The 13,430-nt window shown below is 37.8% G+C and overlaps 1 protein-coding gene across 1 annotated transcript in view; it reads left to right on the forward strand.

Moving 5' to 3' along the window:
* LIN7A (lin-7 homolog A, crumbs cell polarity complex component) overlaps nt 1-13,430 on the forward strand; it is a 44,330-nt gene that overhangs the window by 6,125 nt on the left and 24,775 nt on the right. The gene's annotated exons all lie outside the window — the stretch shown is intronic.

Genomic DNA, 13,430 nt, shown 5'->3' on the forward strand with positions numbered 1-13,430 from the left:
CCATGGAAGCGTACCCCTTCGGCCGGCCTCGCCCTCCCAGAGAGGGCCCCGACCTCCAGCCGAAAGCAACTCACGGTGATGTGGAAATTAAGAGAGAGCTGCGCCTGTACAGAGACACATGGAAATGTCTTCTACAAAAGTCATGGCATCTTTTAACATTGTCACCTTTGTGGAGTGTAGAGGGGGAATATCTTAAATTTCCAGTCACGTTTCCTTCAGAAACACGTAACTGATAATAAGGTGTATCTCTGCAGAAGCTGGATGCGCGGTCAGGAAATGTTTGTGAGGCACCTTTGAAAGAGTAACCGGGCTCATGGCCGACTGATGGCTATGCAGGGTCCTTGTGTTCCTCCTGCTCTGTCAGGCTGAAAATATTCTTTAGACATGGTAGCAGGGAAGTAATCATTTTAGTCTATCTGAATTTATCCTGTGTAGAGCTAAGTGGTAAGCTGAGCTTGCCTGTATGTGTCCTGCTTCTGGTCCTTCAAAGGGGACCTGCTTCTGCAGCTGGGTGAAAGTGGATGGAGGCTTTGACAAGTCCCTGCATAGGTACAGGATTCACCATTTGCACCAAGTTACAAGAGTGTTAATGATTAGAAAGCACAAGGGATGCTATTTTTGTATGTAGTAAATGTATACTCTCTATCTACAGATAATGTTGAAAAAGAAGGATTTGCTTTATAAATAACATCCCTATGCTGGATCCTACAAACTTCAGTTTCACACTGATGTCCGAGAGACATTTGTGTAACTACAGAAAAAAGGATTAACCTCTTAATGTAATTGTAAGTAAACAATTTGCTTAATTCCATCCTATTGCTTGAGTTGGACCCCTCTGATGATGTTATCAGACAGAAACTTTTTTTAAAAATGCAACAAATTACTGAAGTCATCAGCTTTGTGCAGAAGATAATTTGTCCTTTAAGTTTGCTGTTTCCAGACACATACATGCACATCTCTCCTTAACAAAGATGACACTCATGTAAGTGAAAAAAGATATAAATACAAGCTTTTGGCTGACCTGTGTTACTCAGATACAAGATAACGTTCTTGTAGGTAATGCAATAGAATCTGAAATATGAATTATGTAAAACTATTGATTTTAGTTACTCATTAGATGCACAAATAATGAGAAGTTGAGGATTTAAGAGGAAACCAAGCAAAGGCAGATAGATAGTGTTTTGAGAAGCATGTAACTGTAAATTTTTAAGTCTGCCTTCCATCACACACAGTTAATTTGTTTCACATGATGCATTTTTGACATTTTAAAAGTAATACTTACTAATGTGCTGTAAACTGTACATGTATGTATAAATCCAGGCATTTTCAAAGTTAATCTCAGGCAGCTTAATCTTCTTTTGAGACATTTGCTGGAGAGTCAGCTTCTGAATGAGAAATATTCAACTGTTAATTCTCTATTCAGATGAGAAGATTTGATTCAGAAATGCACATTTACATGCTAACAATAGTTTCCTGAATATTTAAACCACAAACTTGGATCTTACATATGTTAAATACAGAGGGAGATGTACGTACATATTTGGGAACTTGTTTCACCGGGGTCCAAAACAGAGTGGTTAAATAAACCCCAAATTTCTCAAATGCAACTCAGTTAAGTTACCAGGAAATGCATACAGCTTCTCATAATGCATTGTTACCCTAGTGCTACTTTACTAATAATTGTAAGAAAAAGAGAGAAAAAATCTTGATCAGAAAACTGTGTCTCAAGAAGAGATTGGAGGAGCATTTTTCTTTATTATTTAAAAGATGGAACAATGAAGTATTCATGAATACACAGAGCATCAAAGCATTGATTTTAATTGTTTCTGTGTAAACATGGATAATTGTATAAGGAAGAATGTTGCCCAAAACAGGCTCTTAATTTATTTCTTCTGAACCAAAATTACTTTTTTGCTGGTTCTTTTCAATAAAAGCCCATGTTTAATCACTAATCCTTCACATCCACTAACTCTTTAATTTTCTTTCTCAACCATGTTTTCTGAAAAAGACTAAATCTCCTAGACCTTAAGGTATCAATCCCTCTACAATCAGTTAAGCATTGGGGAAGAATGTACTTGAAATAGATTAGGTGGATGACCATGGCCATCAGCAGCAGTTTTAGCCCTCAGAAATTTATGTACCATCATCTCTTCACTTTTCAATAGATTTGGCAGCAGTGTTTTTGCCAAATGGTATTTACTGAATCAGCACAGGAACTGTTCTTTGTTATACAGAGCGAGACCGGAGAAACTTGAAAAGGGCATGATGGCTTTAAAATCTATGAAGCAGTCTTTGGAAAAACAGGTGGTTGTATGTTTGATCCCCTCTGTAGCCTGATAGTCTTGTAACCCAATAGTAACAGCTCTGGAGTTTCTACTAATTTATACAGCACCTTTTGCATCCTAACGGTACAACCATGTCAAAGTATGCGAGGTGTGTCCCTCGTATCTTAGGTAGATACCTTGTGAAAACAGGCTGCAACCCGAGATGGGTTCCAGTTCTCCTGCTTCTATTCTCAGCATCGTTCAACACGTAGGACACCAAGCAGCAGGACTGCAAAGGTGACAGTGAGCTCTCTGTTTCTCACAGGGGTTTTCTGTTTCAAAGTTTTGTTCGTAACTTGCAGCAGCAATTCAGCATAGTCACAGCTTTCTTCTAAGATCATACTTGTTTCAAAGTTGAAAGTTAACAGTGGTCAGTTGTTGACATCTACCAGCAGCATATCTGCACTACGTAGTTTTGCAGGGATTTATTAACAAAGGATTTTATTTATATTGCTTTCTTCTTGCTGTTGTAGCTTTTCACATACATGCTTTCAAAGAACAGGTTTTTTCCTTTCCTGAGAAATGACTACTATGTAGCCAGCTACCAGAGGAATTCAATCTGCAAAAACCAATATCCTTAAATCCACTAAAATTGAAGAGAAAATATTAACTCTCTTCTTGTTACCAGAGCCTACAGATAAAGTCATGTTAGGTATGTGTACGTAACAACTACGTCGCAACCATTGTATTGCACAAATGCCATCTTTTCACTGTTGTCTCACCGGAGTCTCAAACCAGCTAGGAAAACAGAAGATAAAATCATGATGCTAGGCTTCAAGTGACAGTTTGTATTGTCACTATGTACAATTGCCAGTAGCCCACAGCCATCTTTCTCATCTTTCTGGTAATAACAGAAAAAGATTTAAGACTAAGATTAGCTGGAGAGATAAGAACTGAGGAGAGGCAGCAGGAGACTCTAGTAATGACATATGAGCAGAGAAGAAAGTGAGAGTTACTGCTTTGGCTCAAACACGGTGCCTGTTGTGAAGGAGAATTAGCATCCCTAAGTTAACCTTACCTCCCTTTGCGAGACACCTGTTGGGGCCTTTTTTTCTCTCTTCCTGTCTTTTTCCCTGCCAATAAAAATCTCTCTGATGGAAATTAAAAACATACGCTGAAAGTATCAGTGTGAGAAAGGCATGAGGTTGCCCATATGGCCAAAACTTTTGTATTGTGATGTACACATAGGACACATAAATACTTGCTTTTGCTTAGACAGAGGAGCGAGGGAATGGATTTCAGCTAAGAGAAAAGTGTGTTGGTTTTCATCCTGTTTTTCTTTGTTCAGGCAAGCTTATTCCTTGTAATTATTTCCATTTTCTACTTCTCTAGCTTAGTCAAATTTTGAATTCCTTCACTGATTTTAATGTTTTTCTCTATATGCTTGTGGTTTAAAACACAAAAGCAAGTATTCTGTTAAGTAAAGTGGGGTCCTTGGGGTATGTTAATGTACTGGCCTTTTTTTCTTTTAATCTGGGATCAGAACCTCTAAAGTGTTTACGTTTGCAGTTTCAGCAAAGTGTCCAGTGTGCTTTTGTCTAGTGTTTAAAGCAGCTCCACTCCAGCATGGTGAGCGGTGTCTGCTGAGGCGGAACTGATCCTACAAGATCAAGTGATGTTGTGATTAGGAGACAGATGAGGCTGGTGGACAGTTATCAAGGCATCTCTTTACAAGATATCTATGGCTACAGGAGGCAGTAGACAGCTTCCTTGCTTTCACATAGTTCAGCTTGTAGGAACTTAATTAAGGCCAGGTCTATTCACCATACTGAATTTCTCAGGGACTTACAGCTTTGCTTCAAAGAATTTTCTTTTTGTCATTTCATAGTTTCAGGAAGTCAGACAGAACACCATTTTACATGTCCTGTGTAGGCAAATAACTGCTTTAAACACCTGAGATTTCTCTTTTTTTAAAAAAAATACTTACAGAAAGACTGAGAATTAAAATAAATAACACAAAGTCTGAAACTACAAAATATCCTGCTTCCTGCAGGAAACAAGGGTTAATTTTTTTTATTTAGGGAATGAATATATACTTATATATTCATTATATATATAATATATATTTATTTGAATACAAAATAAACTTTAAAAAAACTGTTGTCTTTTTGTATCATATTTGTAGCTGACTGTCCCTAGTCAAAAAAAAGACCAGAATCATGTCTCATCTGTTCTGTTCAACAGTGAGTGGCTAGCTATAAATCATAGTTATGATCACAAAGAGCAGGTATGATTAAGCAATATAAAGTCAAAACTATATAAAAAGGGAAGAAACAGAATTTTACCTTCACTTCCCTTTTCTCTACAGCTAATGCAGGGGGAAAATCATGACATTGTTTTAAGTACTGTGTTAGAAAATACCATAGTTTTCAATGCTCTTCCATTGTTGGCATTTTCAGCTTTATTTTTTAATCTTTTCTCTTAAAGGATAGTTTGGTAACTTGTTTTCACACTGATGCTATGATCAATGCCTTCTATACAAAAGCAGTGGGTGCTGTCAAATGTAAAGGGTTGGTGTATCTGCAATTTCTTGATTTCTCACAGATGGCAAAATCTTCTGGTGAAAATTTTTGAACTCATATTTATGCACCTCCTCATCCTGATTGCTTTAGAAATTGCAATGAAACTAATAATTTGGAAGAATAAAAATTATATCAGTGTTTAAAAATGATTAGGTTTTAAGGTTAATTTTAAATGCCCATCTTTGAAAATTCTGAATTGCATTATTACTCTTCAGGCCTCGAATTAAGCCAGTGAAACTCATCTTATTGAGATGATCCTGAATTACCCATTAATTCAGTCTTTACTGTTTTGTGATTTATTGTTATTCCCTTAAAAAGCAACAATGGAAATGTGACAGTATCAAGCCACTTTCTCTAAGTATCTGATGAACTCTTAATAGTTTTAGGAACTCTATAGATCGATCACACACACACACACACACACACACACACACAAGCAAACAAAATCTGAAAATTGCTGACAAAGATGCTCCTGTGACGTACATCAGTTATGTGCAGGCTTCAAGGAAAAAATTGAGGACTGGTTCTATCTATGTACAGTAATGAATATGCTAAGAAGATTGACCAAAGTAAAGCAAATCCAGTTCTCCCAGTAGGCCTTCATGGTAGGTTAAGGCTATGAAAATCCATAGCTGAGGAGAAGAACAGGAATCACTAGTTAAAACTTAGGAGAGTGGGAAGGGGAGGGAGATTACTCAAGGCATTGTAGACATTGTGAGGTTCAGAGAACACAGAGGAGCATATTTTTTCATTTAAGAGAACCTTTTGAATGTTGCATTTGGACAAGCTAAGCAGAGTATTCAGGAGCAGTATGCCTGAAATGGCAGTATTTCAGGCAGAATGCCTGAAACAGCAAAAGTGACTGAAATTGCTGAAGAGAGCCCTGAAGGGCTTTTTTGGTGTTGAGGATGCTGGATGGAGGGGTCTCCACACAGTTTGCTGTCTGTATTTGGATCACAGGTGGCACTGCTTTCCCTGCCAATAAACTGTGTCCTTTCTATAAGTTATTTTGCAAAACATCTCAGACCTTTGCTGTCATATTCAGGTGTTCCTGCCAAAGCTGCTGGGAAAACTCATGGTATATAACACTGCCTTGGGGTGTGCAACAGCTGGGTCACAGGCTCTGTGTCTGAGAAATGGAGCGAAGCAGAGAACTTGGATGCCTGCGGTGTGCCTGAGAAGCTAGAGCCAGACAGAACCTGGGTGCAGCTCAAACATGTAGAAACATACAGACCAAAACACGGTCTGATGAGTAGCCAAAGAAGATGAGCCTGCCCCAGGCAGTGGGGGAATGTACGTAGAAACCCATGGGGATATGCCATTAATGTCATTGGGGGCAGTTGTCTCACATCAGGCCAAATGAGACAGAGATATACTCAATCATATTTCATGGTTGATTTTTCTCATACATTAAGAAGAAAAAAATCCATAAAATCATTGGTTAAGGCATTTTTAAAAGCTTTAAAAAACGCATTGGCCTGCCTGCTAACGACACTGTTCTTGTCAACTGGAACTGCTCTGAAGTATGGTGTCTCCTGGACGACATGGAGATAAATTTCCATGAGTCACTGACTATATATCTGGACAGTAAGCGTGGGTTTCATCATACTGATGTAGATGTCTAATACGTAGGATGCAGGCATTTACATCTGAGCTAATCATCTAGTCTCCCTTTATAGTCAACAAAGGGAACAGGCACTCCCAGAGTATGATTCATCTCATCTAAAATAGGTCAGAGGAATTGTAGCCGCAAAGTGTCTGTTTTTCCTCATTGACTGTAACAGCAGTCCAGGGTGAGTCGCTGAGCTGTCGATGTCTACATCAGAAGTGTGGCAGCTTGAAACCCTCACCACAAGATGAATCATGAGAGCTCTGTATGGTTGTTCTTTGTTATATTTATTTGTGCATTCATAGTAATGTTTAACCACAGGAGTGTAAAGTGACACTGCATTAAATCTGTAACTGCTACCCATATCATCTAAACTAAAGTATGAAAGCACTGGTAGTATTATTCTTGCTATAATTAATTTGAATAGACCTCACAGATACACACTATAAACTGTTGAATAATATTGCTGTTTTCTAACAGCTTAGTTCATTGCTCCCTGCACATTGAGTCTGATATACCATGGTGAAGTACACCTTTACGTTTACTGGTTAGCATGAAATTTTGGGAAAAAAAAGGCTGCTTTTTGCCTCAATGTTTCTGAACTCTGCAGGTTAGATTAAATAAATATGTTAAATTAATGGAAGAGCTTTTGTATTTCAGGAGAGCACTGTGCTCATAGTAAAGAACCAAAGAGGTGAATGGAACCATACTGCACAGTCTGGTATTTGACATCAGAGTAAGAATTGCCATGTTGTACAAAGCAGCGACTGACAGCCGAGCTCTAGTAATACAGAAAATTTTCAAAAGATACACACTGAAAATTTTCCAAAGCTGGTGCTTTAACCATGAAGTCACATAAATAGTTTGATACAATGTACTAGGGCTACTGGCTATGAATTATGAATGAACTTTGCTAATCACCTCAGAATTCTGATTGCTCAGCCATTGATTGCCTGCTGTCATTTGATAGTGTTTGGAAAAGATTGCTAAATATAATAAAGCATCTCATGTAGGCTTTGGGAATTATGATAAAAAGTTGACAGAATAACATTAAGAATTCTGGAATGTATTCTCATGAGCTTGAAGGAATAAATAAACCTGAACGACAGTATTGGAGGAATGAAAAACTACTGACAATTATAAGGACCTGTTATGTCATGCAAATTCTTCACCTTCAACCTGATTAAAGGTCTTCAGGTACGACGGAACAGAGCTTGAAAATTGCCGGGATTATAATTCTGTAATGCCATGGTGAAGCTAGTGAATATTTTAGAGACTTACTGAGTATCCTTGCTGTCAATTTGTAGTGATGTTCCACCTCTCTGAGGTACCAAAGGGTGGTGTTTATGCAGCACATTTACTTTTCCTGGTAACCAGCATACTAATGCAGTGAAGGTCTCCAGAATTAACAGGAATGAGGCATAGAAAGACCTCAAGAAGATGAGAAACCTGTTCTCTAATATCTTGTTAATAAACAAGTGGTCACTGTATTTTGGCTTTGGGAACAACCCAACAACATGATTCTAGAGTAGTTACCAGAGTAAAGAAATACTATGTTTCTGACTAATTACTCTTTGAACCCAAGCTAGCATTACACAGCATTGTAGCTACTATTTAACTGCCTAATAGTCTCTTAAGTCAGAGGATAATATATTTATTTTAAGGTCTGCAAACCAACTCACTCATAGAGTAACACAAGAGAGGAAGGTTAGACACTGGTATATATACAACAGTTTTCACATTTTGCAGTATAAAGCATGCACATACATTCTTTTTCAAGAGTCACTCTGGTATTAAATGGGACACATGTAGCATGCTGAAATCATTTGCTACATTTTTGCTAATAATTTTCAACCTATCTATCTGACTAAACTGTAACAAACATAAACCCTGCATAAAATCTACCAGAGTGAAACCCCAGACTGGACAGCTTTCACAAAATGCTGAAGCCTGGTCTACCCAATTTTAACAGTAATGTGAAAGAGCACCAAGTTCAGACCAGCCAGGATTCTTTCCGTGGATTCATAATTTGCTTTCGAGTTGTAAAAGCTGAATTGCAGAGTATTGGAAATAGCGTTTACTTTTCAAAACATCCAGCAAATTAAACAGATCAGTCTACGTTGTGCATTGCTAGCTATTTGAACAAAAATCAGCAAGTGAAAACAATATATAACAGAACAAAGTGATAACTAAGCCAGACAACCTTTTTTTCAACTGCACTGTGCTATATGGTTATATATACATGATTCAACTTTGTTTAGTATAGCATGGGAATGTTCTACTTGTATCACAGGATGGTATCTTGCTAGTTCTATGTTGTAGTGATTCTTCTCTTGCTTAGGGTTTATATAGTAACCTCCTGCTTGTGTCCTACTAGCAATGCAAATGAAACTTCATTCAAATGAAAATACAGAAAGAACACTTGAAATGAGACTTTTTTCTGAGAGTCATGCTTTTCTTTTGATGAGTGCACTTGATAAAATGTGTTCCACCCACCCACAGCCCCCTGCCTTCTCTGTGTTTCACTGATAATGTGACCCACCACACTGAAATAGTATTATTTCCTGAAAGGCTGTAGGCAAGCATGATGATGAGAAGACAAAAAGGGAATTGAATGTTAAACAGAATGGGAGAGAAAGGAATTGTGCATATGTATGAGGAAATCAGAAAAAAATGGTAAAGAAAAAAAAGGTGTGATTAGAGTTGGATAGGATAGGGGGGGAAATAAGTGCATATGCCTTTTAAAGTGTATGCATCATAGAATACAGAGGAATAATTCTACCCACATCGTTACTCAAAATTCCCACCAATTTCTGTGGGATATGAATGTGGGAAATGAAGACAGATTTCGATGACATTAGCATAAGTTTAATCTTAGTGTAATGGAGTTCATATTTTGGAAAATGTTTGAGAGTAGGCAAAACCATCCTTTTCGGAAGCTGTGTTTAAAAAATATCTTTGCTTAAAGGAAGGACAAATCAGAAATAAAAAGCAAGGGTATTTTATTTACATAGAACTTAACTGTTTTTAACATAATTCCAGGAATTTTTTTAACATGTATCTATATAAATACACACACACACTCTTTTCATCAAATTGCACTTTCCACAAGTATGTAAGAAAATGGTATTTAAGAACAATTCCTTGGTGATAACATTTACAAGCAAAGCTAGTTAGATTTGTAATCAAAGGAGGATTGGGGACAAGAAAATTATCCCAGCAGAGGAATACCAGTCCTTCTCAAACATATGACAATACTCTAATTGACTTCAACAGGGGTGGATTCCCTGCTATATGCTTTTTTTTCAACGTAACTTTGAAATCTTCCTCATTGCCAGTCATATCACTTCTTTGAGCAAGTACTTACTTTAGTTTTAGCTGGAACTCACCTTGAGTGAACCATCAGCAAAAAGCCTATGCATCACTTAAGTTCTCGTGCACTGATAAATTTAACTTTTTAACCTGTCCTAAAGCAATTGTTTGTTCACGTCTGCCCTTCAGAGTTATTAACGGAAGGAAATACAGCCTATTTCATGAGGTCATATTTTATATGCTCATGTTCATACATTTTTAGTCTGCTCAAAATCTTCTGTTTTGTACCAACTGCTATGTTTTGCTCCTGACAAAGCATCAGCTGGTAACAAACGGCTTTGGCCCTAAACACATGCCTCATTTTCATTCTGTACTTTTATGCCATGAAGCTCTTTATTATTCTGTATTCTCTCTACTGTGAGCAATATCCCACAAGTCATTCCCAAATTGAGCCAGCTATGGGCTTAATTGTGACGAGAAAGACTGCTTATTGTTAACAGATATGATAGGTGAATAATAAATCAAAGCAAGAACTTGGGCAAGAGCATTCATGTATTTTAGCATGTTGGATGAATTTGGAAGTGTGGAAAATCAGAATGCTCTTGGGATAATCTATTTTTTCTTTACCCCCAACCACTTCTTAATCACAAAGTTAAGTAATCTAGTATTGGCAAACAACAGCTTAGTGCCCAGTTTTGCCTATGAGAATACATACTAAACACCCATGCCAGACTTTTCAACCAGAATATGAATTTATCATTTGTATTGTAACACTCGTCACTTTAGAAGTGATTATCATCTAGAGTCTAGTCCATGCCCTAGGGAAATGTTTAGACCTGTACTTAACTCCTTTAGGTTGATTAATGTACCTAAAGCTATTTATGTTTCCTTCTGGATCAGAACAGATTTCTCAATCAGTACAAATTTTTCATTGAATATCGTTTAGTTCAGGACCATAGCAAATGTGGGGTGATTCACAGACTTTTCAGGTGTGGTGATCAAACTTCTAAGCAACTGCAAAATAGCAACCAATCTGTCATGTGTGGCACTGACCTTCTACAAGTATAGCTGGTCAGAGGGAAAGACAGTTCAAAAGTTACCTGAACTGGCACTGGAAAAGACCCCAGTCTGATTTAGAATATCTGAATAGCTATCGTGTATCACATGAATTTCAGAGGTCTTATCTGATCTCTTATGGTAGGCTGTTGAAGCTTCTTCAGAATAAATCGTCTAATTGCTTTGTGCTGTCTGACATACCAGTTTGCACCAACTGGTACTGATAACTGGGGAGTGTGAGTTTAGTATTTAGCTAATTGCAAGTCTTGGGTGGCAGATACAGACTTTAAAAGAAAATTCCAAGGTAAATGATTTGATAGTTTTGTTAGAAAATCATTGTGACATTATCATTATTGAGAACATTAAAAATTGTGTTTGTCTGTTGCATCATATTTTATTTAATGCATTGCCATTCTTTTGTGCTCCATTGAAATGGTTCTTGCTAAAGAGTGTACTTACCTCTCCTTAAATATCAAAACCATCCTCTTTGATGTATTAGTTGCCATCAATCATATTCTTCTTTCTAGAATCTCATTTTTTCTTGGTTTCCATGGCCTTATTATTTGCCAGATCTCCTCTTAGCTTTCTGATCATCACTTCAGTAAGTACTTTAGAGGGATCTTTCTTGGAACACCTCCACATCATCTCTTCCCTTTTTATTTGCAAATACAGCTTCAACTGCTGTCTCTGTACATGCAGCTCACAAACCTGCTTCATTAATCCAGACCTTCTCTTTCCCGTCACACCAAGGTCTCTGTCTCAGATGATCCCTTTTGAACGATACTGGCTCTGTCTCTACCAGCAGATAGTGTGGAGTGGAGAAACAGGGGCAGATCAGCTCATGCCCACATTGTGCGCATTGTGCAGAGAGGTCATTTCAGACTAGCTGTGATCTAGTAACGTGGACTGGGTGCCCACTAATGATTGAAGCGCTGCTTGGAGCAAAAGCACAGGTGCAGTCTTTGAACATGGGGTTAGGGTTAGTTTCATCTGAAAGTTCACGAGCTCCAAGACTGCTCTGTGATGCAAACTACAGCCCAGTAAGTGGAAACATCCTTCTGAAAGAAACATTGCGTGCTTTCTGCCATGCTTCCTCTCATACTTAGAGCTGTCTTTTGGCAGATGTCTATAAAAAAGCTTGAGAATTATTTGAGTGTTAATCTACTAGGGTACAACCTACCATGCTGACCAGTTGCCTGCCTCTTTTAATTAAATTGTAAATTTTTTGAGGTGTCATCTTCTCTTTTCCTAACACTGATGCAGCTGGATAATAATTATTTTTTATATATGCAAATATATGATTATGATTTTTTCCTATTGCAGCTCATCTACTGTCATCTCTTTTCTATTTCCAGAAAACCTCTCATGTCTTTGTTGTATAAGACATCTGGTCAGTATAGCTCAGCTACAAGCCGAGGATTGTAAGAACTGTTTCAATTAGCATAATCTTCCAGTCACAAACAGTACAATCTTTGTCATCAGAAAGGAGAATTATATAAGGTTGCTTCTAGCTATTGTAGTAATTTTGGAGTTATGTGGTTGGGGGGAGGGTGTTTATTTCTTTTTTTGTGCAGTTAAAGCGCAGCTTAAAATGCCTCAAATATTGTTTTATCATTTAGTACTATGCATTCATTTCATCAGTAGGATGCGGACCTATATTTAGTAGAGTGGTGTAACTGGCCAGTAGTGGCTCTAGTAGCTATGCAAAAGATGCTAGAAGATGTGAGAATGACCACACAGTCAAGACAATAGCATTGCCAGGTTCAACTATACCAGCAAATTTACAGGAAAAGCTGCAGGGTAGCATTAAATGACACAGGAGGAGAAAACCCTCTATTTAAGCTCTATCATCCTGAAGACTGACTAGGATACGTATCACTCAGTTCACTCCTGCGTGTAAGTCAGTGTGTCCCTTGCTTGTCTAGGCTAGACTCCATGAGACTGGCCACTATTTCTTGTGCCCCTGTGTCCCTAGCCATAAAGGATTGTTGGGCATTCATGGGTTGGGGGTTTTTTTGTATGTATGTATCTTAGTAATAACTGTGTAAATTAGGAACTAGTGTTAAAGAGGAAAAATATTATGAGAATGAGGGTATGGGCACTGTTCAACTGGACCAAATTCCCACTCACCCCTCTATGTGGCTACTCACTTAAGCCCTCTGGATTGCTCTTCAGAGACACTTTGATCTTTCCCTTGACAATACACAGGTGCTTAAGGAGAATTCAGGCCACCAAAAATATTATTCCATGTATTTCTGTGGGTCATACAGATTTTGTGTGGCAGATCAGGTCTTTGGAGACCTAGACAAGAGCCTTACACATTTACTCTTCTCTAGCAGACTTCCCATTCTTCCCTAGCAGACTTTACTTATCTCTAGAAGACTTTCTTTATCAGTAGTTGAGATTAGATTTAGATTTATGAGAAAAAAAGATCAAATATTTTTCTTAGGTGTTGTCATCCTGAGGGTGCTTACATAAGGACTCAGCTTCATTCTTTCAGACTTTCAGAAAGTAGGCCCCATACTGTTCCAGTGCTACTTTCTCTTATGGAGAAAGTAAGAAATATTTTAGGTCTGCTAATATGGATTAGCCGCTTTGAATGGGTAG

Source organism: Gymnogyps californianus, chromosome 1, assembly GCF_018139145.2.
Source record: "Gymnogyps californianus isolate 813 chromosome 1, ASM1813914v2, whole genome shotgun sequence".
In the NCBI taxonomy this organism is placed as follows: Eukaryota; Metazoa; Chordata; class Aves; order Accipitriformes; family Cathartidae; genus Gymnogyps; species Gymnogyps californianus.